This window comes from Pinus tabuliformis, chromosome 7, assembly GCF_031772625.1.
Source record: "Pinus tabuliformis cultivar Carrire ecotype Pingquan chromosome 7, CPIR1, whole genome shotgun sequence".
NCBI classification, from domain to species: Eukaryota; Viridiplantae; Streptophyta; class Pinopsida; order Pinales; family Pinaceae; genus Pinus; species Pinus tabuliformis.
Window position 1 is genome coordinate 966213647 of NC_142293.1, and position 14556 is coordinate 966228202.

Consider the following 14556-nt stretch of genomic DNA (forward strand, 5'->3'; position numbering starts at 1 on the left):
TGGTCCATGGACCATGGGATTGTATAAATAGAGTGAGGCTCTAAGTAGCTAACAGAAAAAAAGGATTTAATCGAAGGTGGAGAACATATGATGTATGCGAGATAGATCTAAAGTGTAAAGTCTAGATTTGGGTCGTAGAGTAGGAAGAGGCTCTGTAGCTAAGTGCACAGAGGCCTAGTAGTCCATAGCTGAGTGCATGGACCCATGCAGCTGAGTGCGCAGAGGCCTAGTATTCTGCAGCTGAGTGCACGGACCCCTGCAGCTGAGTGCACAAGGCGAGTCGAGTTTGTAAACAGTTGGAACTATTAATAAAGAGAATTTTTTACCATTTCTGTGTATCTATTTCCTGTTTATGCATCTGTTATATTGGCTATAAATTTCACTTCTAATGCTTATATGATGCGCAAATGTGTATAATTGTATTGATTAAGTGAACACAAGTAGGAAGATCTGTTTGTGCAAAGATAATTAAGAATTATCACCAAGATAAGTAAGATACTTAGTCTAGTTTGGGAAATAGCACAATTCGCTACCGTAGTAGCGTGAAAGGACTTAAGTCCCTGGTTAGGGCTACGTGAAATTCGATTATAACAAATTGCCAAGGTACTGAAGGGTAGAATAGTGCACAAAGCAACCTGCGCGAAGGAAATTCTACTTGGACTAAACCAACATCAAAAACATCTCAAGGGTGCGGAAACTTGGTTCCAACATTCCCCCATACTGCTTCGGGTGAGACTTCAGTCTGCACTCCGTGGGCTAATGCCAAAAGGGTCAGTAGTGTAGGAATTTTTTTGGATAAATAACTCCGAACCTGGGTCAGACCCCCATAAGCCAACATGGCCCACCCTCTTTTCTGATGTATATAAAATAGTCATGAGATTCCATGAATGTCAGATTTTTCAAGGAAAGAGAAAGATTTTGCCATTACCATTATAGCCCATTTTAATTTCAGCTCCTTTTCAGTAGTGGGGTCTTGATTTCATTGGCGAAATCCATCCTTCATCTTCAACACAACGTAAATCGATATTGACAGCCACCGACAACTTCACAAAGTGGATTGAAGCAATCCCAACCAAGACAGCTACTGATTTTGTCATCATTCAATTCATTGAGTCTAATATTTTCTCTATATTTGGTTGCCCATAGAAAATAATTACAAACAATGTTGATGCTTTCAAGTCAAAAATAATGGTGGACTTCTGTGCCAAATACCATATTGTGTTAGGACATTCTACTGCTTATCATCTGCAAGGGAATGGTCTTGCTGAATCTTCCAATAAATCCTTGGTTAACATCATCAAGAAGGTTCTAGAGGTGAACAAGAAGAACTGGCATAAAAAGCTCATCAATTCCTTGTGGGCGGATAGGGTTAGCACTATAAAATCAATAGCTATGTATCTTTTCAACTGGAGTATGGAGTTGATATCGTGTTTCCTTCATATCTTGTTGTCCTGGTCATGAGAATTCTACAGGAAGTAGATAGTGAGACTAATGACATACAAAGGAGGATAAATCAGATGATTCATTTATAGTAGACAAGGGAAGAGGTTCTTCAAAACACATCCAAACTCTAGGAGAAGATTAAAAAGATTTATGATCGCAAGACCAAGGAAGACAATTTCAATCTAGGAGATGTGGTTCTTCGGTGGGATGCTAGAAATGAAGAAAAGGGAAAACATGGCAAGTTTGAAAACTTATGGAAGGGACCTTACAGAATTTCTGCTTTCAGAGGGAAGAATGCTTTCTTATTAGAAGAAATGGATGGAAGAGATTATTCAGGAGGAGCGACCAATGGTAGGCTTCTCAAGCACTACTATGTCTAAAAAAGGTCTTGAAAATTCATCATCATTGTATATACTAGTGTGTATTTTATTTCCAGCAATTTAGGTGGCTATCATAGGAGTTTGAAGCCCGAAGTGAAGGCCCTAAGGCTTCTTAGGTCAGCCACTATTTTGGTTTTTATTTCACTTTCACTTTTTGTCTTGTCAGAAGGTTAGTCAGTTTTGAGTCAAAAGTTTGTTTTCATGTATGTTGACTCCATTGCCTAATGGATAAGGCTACTTGGTCTACGGTGTTCTTAAAACCTCCAAGGAGCTGCCATCCCTAGTTGGAGCCAATGTTAGTGTCAATATTTTTAGCCTGTCACTTGGACCAAATGTTCTTTTACTATGCTTGTCGAGACTATCCAAATCAAATTTTTTATGTCACTAGGTTTACACAGCAAAATTTGGTCACTGTTTGGTCAGTCTCGAGATGAGGTCAATATTTTTTAAATTAACTCATGCTGATCACCTATCACACTTTTATGGAGGTGTCATAATAAAAACATGTCAGTCGTCATCATCATTCCATTTAGTCTTTGGTCATTCATTAGGTCGCTAGGTTTTCCAAGGTCCATCATTTTCATGAATAAATCTAGTAGTGAATAGAGCATGACAAGCAGCTCTTGGGTATTGATTTGTGAATTTTCACACATTCATCATGTTCTCATGTTCAAAAAGTTCTAAAAGGAGTTCCAACACTCGGGAAAGTAAAAGGCAGCTCAGGCTTTTAGTGGTAAAGGTGACTCTGTTTTCATAAGTGAAAAATCAATTTTTCAAGGATGGTGGGTGCCATTGCTTTTTTAACAAGAGAAATAATTTTCCCTATATAAACTCAAAAGCCCTCAAACTTGGTTCATTTACCTCCTATTCACTCTTGAGTATCGAGCTATCCCATCCAAGAGAGTAAAAAAGTCGGTTCCCTAGGAAAATTTGGAAAAAATATTGAAGTGTTGTGCTCAGAAACAAATCATTGTGCTCAAAGTAGAGGTGCTACGCTTAGAAGAACTACGATACGCACAGGCACTACGCTCAAGAACAAAGCACTGCGCTCAGGATAGAGTGCACAGAATTCACCCAAAACTCTCCCAAATTTCATTTTTTGGCTTGCAAGCTTAATTGCATTGACTTCTAAGCCAAGAGACAGGTAGGCACACCATCATTATCTATCATTTTCTTTTCAAAAATCATCTCATGTCAATGATTCTTCAAATTAGGGTTTGTAGTGAAATTTTGCATGGGAAATGATAGGGTGATAATGGCCATTTTATTTTTGGTTTCTAAAACATGTAAAATATTGTCCTGCAACTGCATACATGTTTAATAGACCATTTTAACCATTCATTCCACCTCAAAATAATGTTTTACCCCCTAACAAGTAAATCCCTAGCTCATTCCTAGAGGTTTTTGGGCTTTTTTCATTACAAACCCTGTTTTTCCTCCTTGCAAGCAGATCACTCTTCCACTATTTCTTCACTCATTTTCATCAGCTTCCAAATTTCATATCCACCTTTTTCAAACATCCTCTATCATTTTTTCAAAATCCACCTTCACATCACTTCATTTCCATTCATACCTCACACTTTATTTTTCATTGCCTACTGCTAGGGTTTTTTGTCATCATGGAGGCAGAATCTTCACTAGAGAGGAAAAGACATCATAAGGGAGGGAAGATCCTCAGATATGAGCCATAAAATTGTAATGAAATCAACTCCTATCCTTTCATCAAACAATGCTTCGAGGATGTACATTGCTTAGAGTTTTGAAAAAGAGTGAGTGAGGTGGGGTTTCATGAACAATTAACAGATTGGGTGGCAACTCAGTTGAAGGGTGAAAGTGTTGTCATTGTTGGTGTTGAGTTCATTTTTTCAGTGGCCTCCATCTCACTTGCAACAAGGTTACCAGACAATGGTGACTATTGGTTCAAAGGAATGAGCCTAGATCTTGAATACTACAAGCCTTTCTTAAAAACACCATACAGGGAAAAACATGCTCACATTATGCCTTTCAGATACTTATTGGAGAAATATGCCCCTTTGATGAAGATTTTCATGAAGTTCTTTACATGTGAAGGAAGATTCTCCAAGTTGTATGCTTATCATATTCTCCTCCTGATGCATTTCACCTCTCAAAAGCCACTCAACATGTGTAACTACCTATCGGAAAAGATACAACTAAAAAATAAAGAGCACTCCCCAAGCTTGTTTCATCACAATCTAATAAAAACCATTGTCCTTCACCAACTTACAAAGAAAGGTATGGTTGGGGAAGCTTTTTTGGAAACAACCCTGAAATGGCATGAAGCCAATGTAGTCGCTCAGTCTTCTAGTGTGCCAAAACAGAAAATGGAGGTGGGGTCCTCTAGAAAATCAGTTCAGAAAACTCAAGCACCTAAACCTGAGGTGAATAAAGTGTACAAGATAGGATAGAGGCTTGTGTTTTCTTCTCATGGAGAGAAATAGACCAAGCCTAGAAGGGACCGGCAATGAAAGATAATGACATAGTTGAGCATGAGTTTGAGCTAGTTGATTCAGAGCCAGAGGATCAGACTTCAAGCATGCAACAGACAATCAGAGATAAAGCCTATCAAATCAAGGAGCTTACAAGCAATATGGAAAGAGAAAAATATGTCATTTCATTCCTTGAACATGAGAATAGTCAGCTCAAAGCAAAGGGATTGATCATGGAAAAAGAACAAGCCAAGTTATTGTAGCAGGTTGTCAAGGGAAAAGAGATCATGGAATCAAGTGAGCTTGAAGGAGAAAAAGGAAAAAGTAAGAGGAAGAGGCCAAGAACAAAGGGCCTAAAGAAGGCATTGCAAGAAGAGGAAGAGCACATTCTATTGAATGAAGATCTAGCCCTGGAGGATAAGATTGCTCTTAAGGTCAATCAAGACAAGGAATATTGTCTCAACAAAATCAACACTTGGAGAAGCTGCTTGAGAAGGAAAACAGAGATAATCAGTTGCTCAGACATATAATACACCACTATCAAGCTCAAAACATGATCGCCAATGTCAAGGTTAAGCAACTTGAAAACAAGCTTAAAGAAGCCAAAAAAGACCAAAAGGATGAGGTAAACTTGGAGATGCTTGCTGAAGCATATATGAAGGTTTAAAAAAACATATTTTTAAAGCTTCCATCCAATTTTGAACAAAATTTGAGCACTTTAAGTTTTTTAAGAATTTTTTGGGCTAAATTCATAAAATTAGCTACTCTAGAAGCGAAGCACCTTGGCGCTGCAATTTTTCCTCAAGCCTCCATTTTAGGAAAGGTCTACAATTTTGGAAAGCTCTTGCCATCCTCTAAAAACCCATTTGCTAAGATGTTGTAAAGGTGGCTTAGTTTTGGAGAAAAATGCAAAAAAGTGGCAAAACACTAGCATTCTATACCCTTTTTGACAGGCACTACGCACAGGGAGTTCCCTTGGGAGAATGGATATTTGAAGGCCTTCCCATGGTCCAAATTCAAAAATTAAAACTGTTTTGGAAACTAGACTTGAAGAGATAGTTGACCATTCTCTCAGTTTTGTATTTTGACCCCTGGAAGGTACCTTAAAATCAGCTCAAAGTTGGCGCTGCGCTTCTGCAATTTTTTGTGTTTTAATTTGAAAATTTCACTGTGTAAAATTTCTAGTTTCTAGTTTGACTCAGTCAAATTCAAGATTCTCCATGTAATGGCACTAGTTTCAAGGCTAGGTTATGTAGGCATGAATAAATGTACATCATAGGTTGTTTTTGATGTTATTAGACCTCATAAAGGAAGCAAAATCCTAAACAAACTCTCCATGAAGTGTTTGAGTTTCACCTTCTCACTCTCACCTATTGGTTGAGAGAATCTTGGAGTCAGTTCCTCCACCAAGGAATTCGAATTCTGAAGGTTCACAAGTGGTCTAGGAGAGTCTATATGTATGATTTCTCTTGAGGAGAAGAGAAATCAGGTTGAACTTTTTGTGAAGGAAGCTTGCATGTAATCATCTTTTCAACTAATATAGAGACAGGTTGCAGCTATTTTCAAGGAACTCTATCCCAGTGAGTTCATGGTGCTTGTAATTCATTCTATTTTTTTTCTAATGGTTTAAACATATTTATCTACATGATATCTCTTCTTTCTATGCATGCCTTATAGTGAAATATACATAATTCTTGTTTTTCAAGCTCTGTTATCTAGTTTTCATAGTTATGTTTATGTCTTCCTAAGCTAATGAAATCATGTTTACTTATGCTCATTGGTTTATTCTACACTTTCTCCTCTATACTACACTAACAATATTCAAAAATACACCATGGTTTCTGATATCTAGCTCCTTCTCATATTTTCTCCTGCACTCCTACAACCTTGACCTATTTGTGGCTCCAAACCCTATGTTCAACAAACCCTAAAAACCCAAATTTACATAAACAAACAAAAAAATACATATACCTAGCCTAAAATTAATTTTCTTTAAATTCATATCACTGATAAGAGACTTAGAGAGATCCCTCTCATGCTCAGTAGGGCTAGCTACTGAGTTGAAGTTGTTTGAGGTTACCCATCTCGATTTCCTTTTCAGCCTAGGAGATTCTAAGGACTATCACCTACAAGTGATCAACAATGGGTGCATCCGTGGATGAAGACCCACATGTGATATCATGGATGAATATTTTAGGAAAGAACAGATGGAGATTAGATGGAAGGGAGTCCTACTTCGCTGAGTGTTGATGCTCAAACTCCCACACATACTCTTCATGAATAAAAACGCATGTTGGTTGTGCAACACCAACTCCGTCTGTGGTTTGTTCCTCATTCACAACAAGTGAAGAGTCTGGAATGGATGAACACAAGACAATATCATCTAGAGGAACACCCGAGTGTGAAGACAAAGGTCATAGAATAGAATGCATATGAGAACTTGAAGAACTCACAACCAAATTTGTGTGAAACTTAAGTGAAGTGATGTTGGGAGGATGTGAAATATGAACAATTGTGTGAGCATGATCCTCACCATCACTCGGTAGTGGTGGAATTGTTTAATGAAGGGAAGGCAGACAGTTAGTCGAGATAGTGCTCGAATGTTGAGTGAAGCTTGATCTCAAGATTCTTCTTAGGACGGGCATATTTCATAAGGCAATACTCGAACCGGTCCCAAAGATAGGAAAATTTCATCTAGCTCCTCAGAGCTTGAAACTGCAAGTCACGGAAGCGCTGCCAAAAATCAATAATTGATTCATGCTGAGCCTTTCATTGCTGTAACAGTTTTTGGTCAAGATAGTCTAGATCAAAATGATGGAAAGTGTCTCCAATGATATAACAGAAGTGCTCAAGTGAGTGCAACCTGTCAACTGGTAGGTTGAGCAGCCAACGACGTGGAGATTCATAATGTGTGTGTGCAAGCAACAAGCTGGCATGTTCACCAGAACACCCATCTTCCTCATGAAGCATGGAGAGAAAGCCATGTAAGTATTTCGTCCAGGCCACTTTTCCTTCACCATCATACGTGTAAGTGGACAAGAGATCAAAAATCTCCCCCGTAATGGAGACATCTTCACGATTCAAAAAACATCACAGGGGGAGAAGAGTGCAAAAATCCATGAAAGGTAAGAAAAGGTTCAAAACTGGATGAGAGGACACAACTTCTCATCTATCCCTCCTTCTAGCCCAAGAAATGTTGACGGCGCTAGACCAATCAATATGTCAAGGGGATCTCCCCAGTAAGAAGTCCCAATTAGACCTCAGACCATTTGGTGTAGGGGTCCCAGCAGTGGATCGTATGGTAATGCCTTGATCGTGATTTCGCACAAACGCAAGTACGATAAATCTATCAGTAGCAAGGGTGTGACCATTGCAGTGAGTCAAGGAAGGTGCATGAGAGGTTCTAACACAGGTGGGTTGAGATGAGAGCTCCCCTTGGAAACCTGTAACAGTACTCATGTGGGAAGGGAACACACAAGCGGAGAGATATCACAAGCTAGAAAGCAAGTTAGCTAGCAATCCAAAGTGATGGTTAAACCAACAGCACATCTTCAAAAAGATTCATACAATCACATACAAAACAATTCATACACAACTACGTAAGTTAAACAACATACATTGCTACAACAACCAAAACAATCCAACTACAATAACAACATATGCATGAAAACGTGTTGGCTCTTATTATATAAGGAAGTGTAAGTTCTAGTCATACAATACATCCATGTAAACCCACTAGTGCCAATAGTGGAACGCTGTAGCCACATCCACCTGATCCTCCAAAGAGATGTACTAGCTCCATGCAGTGGATAAGCCAAGGCGTGTTACAATACTATCCAAGATCTCTCCAAGATAGTCTTATCAGAATCTTGGCTGACCAAAAGCCTTTACAATGAGTTATGAGGGACTATTTATAACAAACTGTGGGGTAGCTCTTGACATTCCACTTTGTGGTTGTTCAACTACCCTCATGACTCTTCACCTACTCTATGACTGTTACATCCACTATTGGCACTTCACTTACACTTGACATGACTTAACATTACAATGCCCATGTACCCATGCGAACACAACTTGCTTGAGCAAGCCAGACTAGACATCACTCTGACTTATACAACCATGGAAGTCCAACTCCTCAACATCTTCATGTTGATCAACAATAACATACTGATGCCAAGATTTGTAGTCCTTGATGGTGTTCATGTGTTCCGTAGTGACATCTACCTGAAACCTAACCCTTGCCTCCATAGCATCCGGGTACATTGCTCGGGCTCCTCTATCCAACTCATCCGAAAACATGCAAATCATTTTCTTTAAGGTGGCCAGACCAGCAACATACTTGTGCATGATGTTTTCACTGATGGGAAAGTCTGGGCTAGTGGCAATGCGCATCAACTCATTGAAGTACGAATCAAGCTCGAGCCAGACTTGTTTCTTTGTCTTCGCCTGGGTGAGAGTCCGAATGATGGGATCGCATGTGTGCACAACAAAACATCCATAATTTTGAATACTTGTGCATGGGAAGCATGTATGCTAGCGATGAACTGCGAAAGTTCTTCATAATTCTGGATCTGACTCCAGATACATGCTTTCAGCTTGACTGAATTAACCCTCGTCATCTTAGGCAAGTGAAGTGGGGCTCCCTTGTACTTCATCATCCATGTTTGCATGGCATCAATAGTAGCATGCAATTTCGTCAAGATACGTGCTCTTCTAGCACATCGTTGCTACCATCCATTGAGATGGAGGACTACCTTGTGGACGGTACCAAACTTGGAGTAAAATGCTTGCATAACTGTGTCAAGGGACAATACTTCATCTAGTATTGCCTTCTTCAGTTCAGCATTATCACCAAGTCTCCTCCTTGCTTGGTCGTTTGTACTTCCTTTGTCATTCACTCATTCTTTGTTGTTAGGAAGTGAACACTTGAGCTAGTGACTTTGGCATACACTCTCGTTGCATCAGCCAATGTAGTTGGATGTTTTCGCACATCATTCATGATCACCTATTCCTCAACTTGCGCAGGAGACGTATGAACCTCCGAAGTTGACACTCTATGATACTACACAACTCTATGTTGGGATTCATCAAATGAGATGTTGTGCATCTCTTCTTCCGACAGATCACCAACGATCTCAGTGCCTCCTTGGTCATTTAATACTTTCTCATCATCTGGATGCATTGAAGTAGGTGAGTCGACTTCTTTGTGGTGAGGCATGAGGTCGGTGTCCTGTTCCAAATCCCGATGCTCCATTTCTCCATCCAGCTGTTGAAGTGCTTGTTCTATCTCATGACCGAAGTCCCGCCCCTGCGATGGTTCACCTTGTTCGCCTGATGCCAGTTTTTTAGACTAATCAACTACTTGTACAGGAACTGCTTCGTCTGTTTGCACATGTTTCACCCTCTGCTATATCTACTACTACTACGCTTCCCCCACCTATCTACGAAACTCTTGTTCCTTTCGGAGTTGCTCCCTCAGCTCATGCAACTCCTTCTCTGATTCTTCCATTCTCTTCTTATCTCTCTACCTTCGTGCAATTTGCTTGTCACATTGCTGTGTCTTTGCCTCTATAGCCATAGTTGCTTTCTCTACAAGTGGATCTGCTCGAAACTTACAGATTTTCTCCTCCTCCATGCAATCGATAATATTCCTCTTACCTTTGCCACACACTGGTATGCTTGCTTCTGTTGCCACTGCTGCTACTGCTGGTGCTATCCATGATGTTGCTTCATGTTGCTTCACTAACCATTTCACAGTGAACCCAACTGGTTCATTGGGTCTGGAGAAACTGTAGCAATATCTCCATGGGTCCTCCTCAGCCCAATGACATGCCCCATGGATCCAGTTGAACTGAAATCTCGTGCAATGATCTTTCACAATGCAATGTGGGTCATACAGATTGTAGCTTCAGAGGTTAAATGGGTACTTCTTCATCAGTTCTACTTTGAAATCCGCTTGCTTGATACTCTAGATCTCATATAACCCAATCCGCAATGGAAGAGCAGGCCAAGGTGCCTTCTTCTTCCGATGCAGTCTAGCTGTCAATCCTGCCGAGATGTGATATGCTACTTCCTGCATGACAAGTACATCCAAGGAAAACTTCAGAAGAACATGCAGAGGCTTCTCCGCACTGAACATTTGGATGAAAGTGTCAGACAATGAGGCATACCAATCTGTAATGCCTATCAATGCCTCCATTTCTTCCTTTGACATGCAGGGTGGATCCTATTCGAATATAATCTTATACACAAGGGTGACAAAATGATCAGAAAACCATGTGATTACTCCTTTGAAGATGCATTCGAACAACAGTTTGAAATATGTGTTCACAGCAATCTTTGCCAGTGACCATGCCCACTCTAAGCTCAGGAACCTCTGTCGGGAACATACTGCATCTAGGATGTAGGCGTATATGTAAATCTCTACATGCACACCTTCGGGTGACTGTCGAGCCTACGTTACTTGTTCCTTCAGCTGATGAGCCAATATGCTAGACCAGTTACATGGTTTTCCTTCTCTAGCTAGTTGGTCCAGTGCAACCACCCAACTCTATGGGAAGGTTTATGTGCTTGCTTGGCCATACAGTCAACAAGAAAATATGACCAAGTATTGGTACGCCTTCCTCAGTATCTTTGTCTTGTAGATCTGGTTGGGTGTTAACTTGAATCGAGCTGGCTCCTTTACCCAATTCTTCAGAATGTCTCTGGAGTTAGCACTGTTGTTGGGTAAGATGAATGGAGTGTTCATGATAGTCACGGGCTCTGGCATCTGATACATCTCATCATAATCGCATTCCCAGAAGGTCACAAACTTTGTCCCACTGACACTACTCAAGGTCATCGTCTCAGGATCAATGTGAGAGACAATCCAGTGTATCATGTCTGCGCATGGGAACAAGGGATATCTGCATGCAATATGGTACAAGCCGGACTTGTGAATCTTCACGTACACCTGACGGTCTTCGAGGGTTTCCCCAAAAGTGCCAGCAAATGTTTCACTGGCCTCTTCCCAGTTCAGTTTGATGTCCTTGTCTAGATACAGTTTTGTATCTTCATAGATCGACAAACTAGAGGACACTTGCTCAACTGCTGCTCCAACTGCATTTCCATCAATGTCCTATGATCCTGTTCTCTTGGAAGCCATTGAGACAGATGAACACTTGAAATATTGGATACAAGTAACATGCATGGAAATAAATCTATAAGTGGAAACAAATCAAATCCGGGGAATGACACATCACATACCTGGGAAAGTGATGGGCAAGATTGCGTAATTTCTTCTGGGAGGCTGGGTGACTGGGTGCCAGAACTGTGCAAAAGGTAGTCTGGGCTATCTCGGAGCTAGGAATGGCTACTGGATCTGTGAAATGTGCAATTTTGGCTGTTGGGATTGCGCAATGCACAATTCCAGCTGGGAGTGACTGCAGGCTCAGGGACTGCATTGCGCAATTTTCTGGGCCAACAGTCACTATCCCTTAGAAATGCACAAAACAGTCTTGAAGGATAGTTATGGGAAGAAATGCACATTTATGGAGAGGAAGGCAGAGCCTTCCTTCCCTAGATTACACAATGTAGTCCCAGTGAAGGCAAAGTCTAGGCCAAGGTTGGCCCGACTCGCCGACGGGAAACTGAAAGAAAATAAGAAAGTGAATGCATGGCAACACGAAGTGAAAGTAGAATTGATTGATAGTGCATGCAAACATGAATGAAATATTCAACAAATAGATCAACATGCATGTGGGTGAAGCGATTCGTCAGTTCAGTGAACGTTCTCGCAAAACAGTTTCATGCATGTGACAGCAGTGAGATAGCAAAAAAAACTAAAACAAAGCTAGGACAAGCTATTATACATGTAAATGACAGTAAGCATTCAAACAAATCAAGAAAACAAAACTTAAACAAGCGAGTACACAAAAAGCAACAGAAATGATGAAAAAGGCAAGTTGAGGCCACTTCCCGTGAATAGTTGAGCCAAATGTGTTGAAGAGTCCTAGATGTGTTGTGGGATGTCAAAGCTCCAAGATCGATGTGAATGAATGAGCTCTGATGCGTCGAATAAATAAGGTTTGGATCATGACACGCATGCCAAAAATCTAAGAAAAAGTGACACTAAGAGGAAAGCCTCTAAAATAACTTTGCATGTGACCTCCGACTACTAAAAATAGCTCCCTAAATAATGGGATACCTTTTGCATGTTTCCTTTTGATATTCTGGGAAAAAGCAAGTCATGCATGCATGCAAGTCAAGTTTCCTTGCTCCCGAGTGGAACTCATCAACTAGACTGCTCATGCATGAAGCTGCTCAACTACTTGAGAAAAAAGTGCATTTCTGGCTCAAAGATGGGTTGGCTGCCTAGGAGGTTTGCACACTTTCTAGGCAAAGCAACTGACTGCTGCCATGATTTGCGAAAATTCTTGGCTGAGCAGCCCTACTAGGGAAAATTGCACAACTCCTACTGGGAGTGGTGACTGGAAAGATTACACAATTATGGATCCCAGCAGGCTGCCAGATAGGATTGCGAAATTTCTGGAGGGAAGGCTAGTTTCCCTCTAGAAATGCACAATTTTCTTGGGGAAACTGCTCAGTCTGCAGCTTGACCAAGTCCGGGTGAACAACTTGTGAGGGGAATGCATCAAGATGAGATCGACAGGCTGCCTTTGTGCAAGAAAACACTGAATCTTGTGTACTTGACGAACCAAGACAAGGTGTTGTGAAAGGTTGGTAGGAAGGCTCCAAAACGGGTTATGACAAAATTTTGGAGGGTGGTTGTAGCTACTAAACACGTCCTCATTTTCTAGTACCAATCAGGGTGCTTGTAAATATTAATGATCAAGTTGGGAAATCTGAAAAATCAAACTATTGATATGTCCATTCAACCTCCATCCACTTCTCATGATCCACATCCTATTGAGGAAAACTTGGAATGGTTCCATAATTGCATGGAGCCTAAAGTGAAAGTTGATCCCTTTGGCTTTCAAGATCATATTCCAATCTTGAATTTGATTCAAATGTAAATTTGGTTTTCTCTAAGGATACTTTAAAGCCTTTACCACTTATCTCTCATGATTCCTTGTTTCATGTTTCGCTTGATAAACTTATTTCAACTCTTAATGATGTTGACCCTATTGTTTCAAGCAGTAATAAAGAACATGGTAGTTGTATTTCACATGGAGAGGAGCAAAGTGTTGGAGATATGTTCCAACTTTCTTCCCTCTTTCAAAATGTTGATCATATACTCTCAGTTGATCATGAATCTGACAATCTTGATAACCTGTCAAAAGACTCTAAACCCTGCATTCAAGTTGAGACTTTAGATAACCATCACCTTGACATCCATATTTCCACAAATACATATGGTGATGAGTACCCAAGTACATGGCACTTGCAACATTCAACATTTTGATTTATAAATGACCCTTAGCAATTAGAATATCACTTTGAACAAAAAGGACATTTTGAAAAGAAACCACAACTCTTTGTGGAATGTATCTTTTTCTTTTCTTATTTTTTTTTAATTCCTTAATTATTCATTTTGATTGGAAATTTTTGGAATTGAATTTGGAATTATCCATTATTTATTATTTTTTTAATTAATCCCTTTTTTAATTATTATTTTTTCCTATATATTTGTTTGTAATATATATAAATTGATATACTTACTCTTTATGAAGTGTAACCTTCCCTTATTATTTATGAAGTATAATCTTCTCTTATATATATGACTATATAAAACCCTATGTAATATCTCTTTCAATACTCTAGTAAACTATTATTAAAACAATGATGTTTGCTATAGATACGTCAAATTGGTGTGGGAGTCGTGACTTTTTCCAATGTAAAGACACCTATAATTGCATAGTTGATGTGGCTCATAGTCTCACCATCAATTGTTCTGTATGGTTATCTTTTTCCTAGCATAAACAATCAAGGATGTTTGGCTCTTTAACTATTTGTTTTGTCAATGATTTTACTGGTTGAAAACAAAGGTTTGGTGGTTGATGTGTGTGTGTGTGCATGTGCGCGTGTGTGTGTGTGTGTGTGTGATTGTTCCCTCTTAATAAAACTTGATAAATATTCTTATTTGTATACCTTCCACCTGTTTAATGAGATGTACATATTGTTGTATGGTAGCGATTTAAAAATTATGTGAACCAGAAATCTTATGTAATTAAGTAATATGGAAGCGGTAATGATCTATATGGACAACTATAATAGGGGATTAACGTGCATGTTATGGATGACTATCTACTCCAAGGGAAGACATTGGAATTTGTCGGCTATGATGT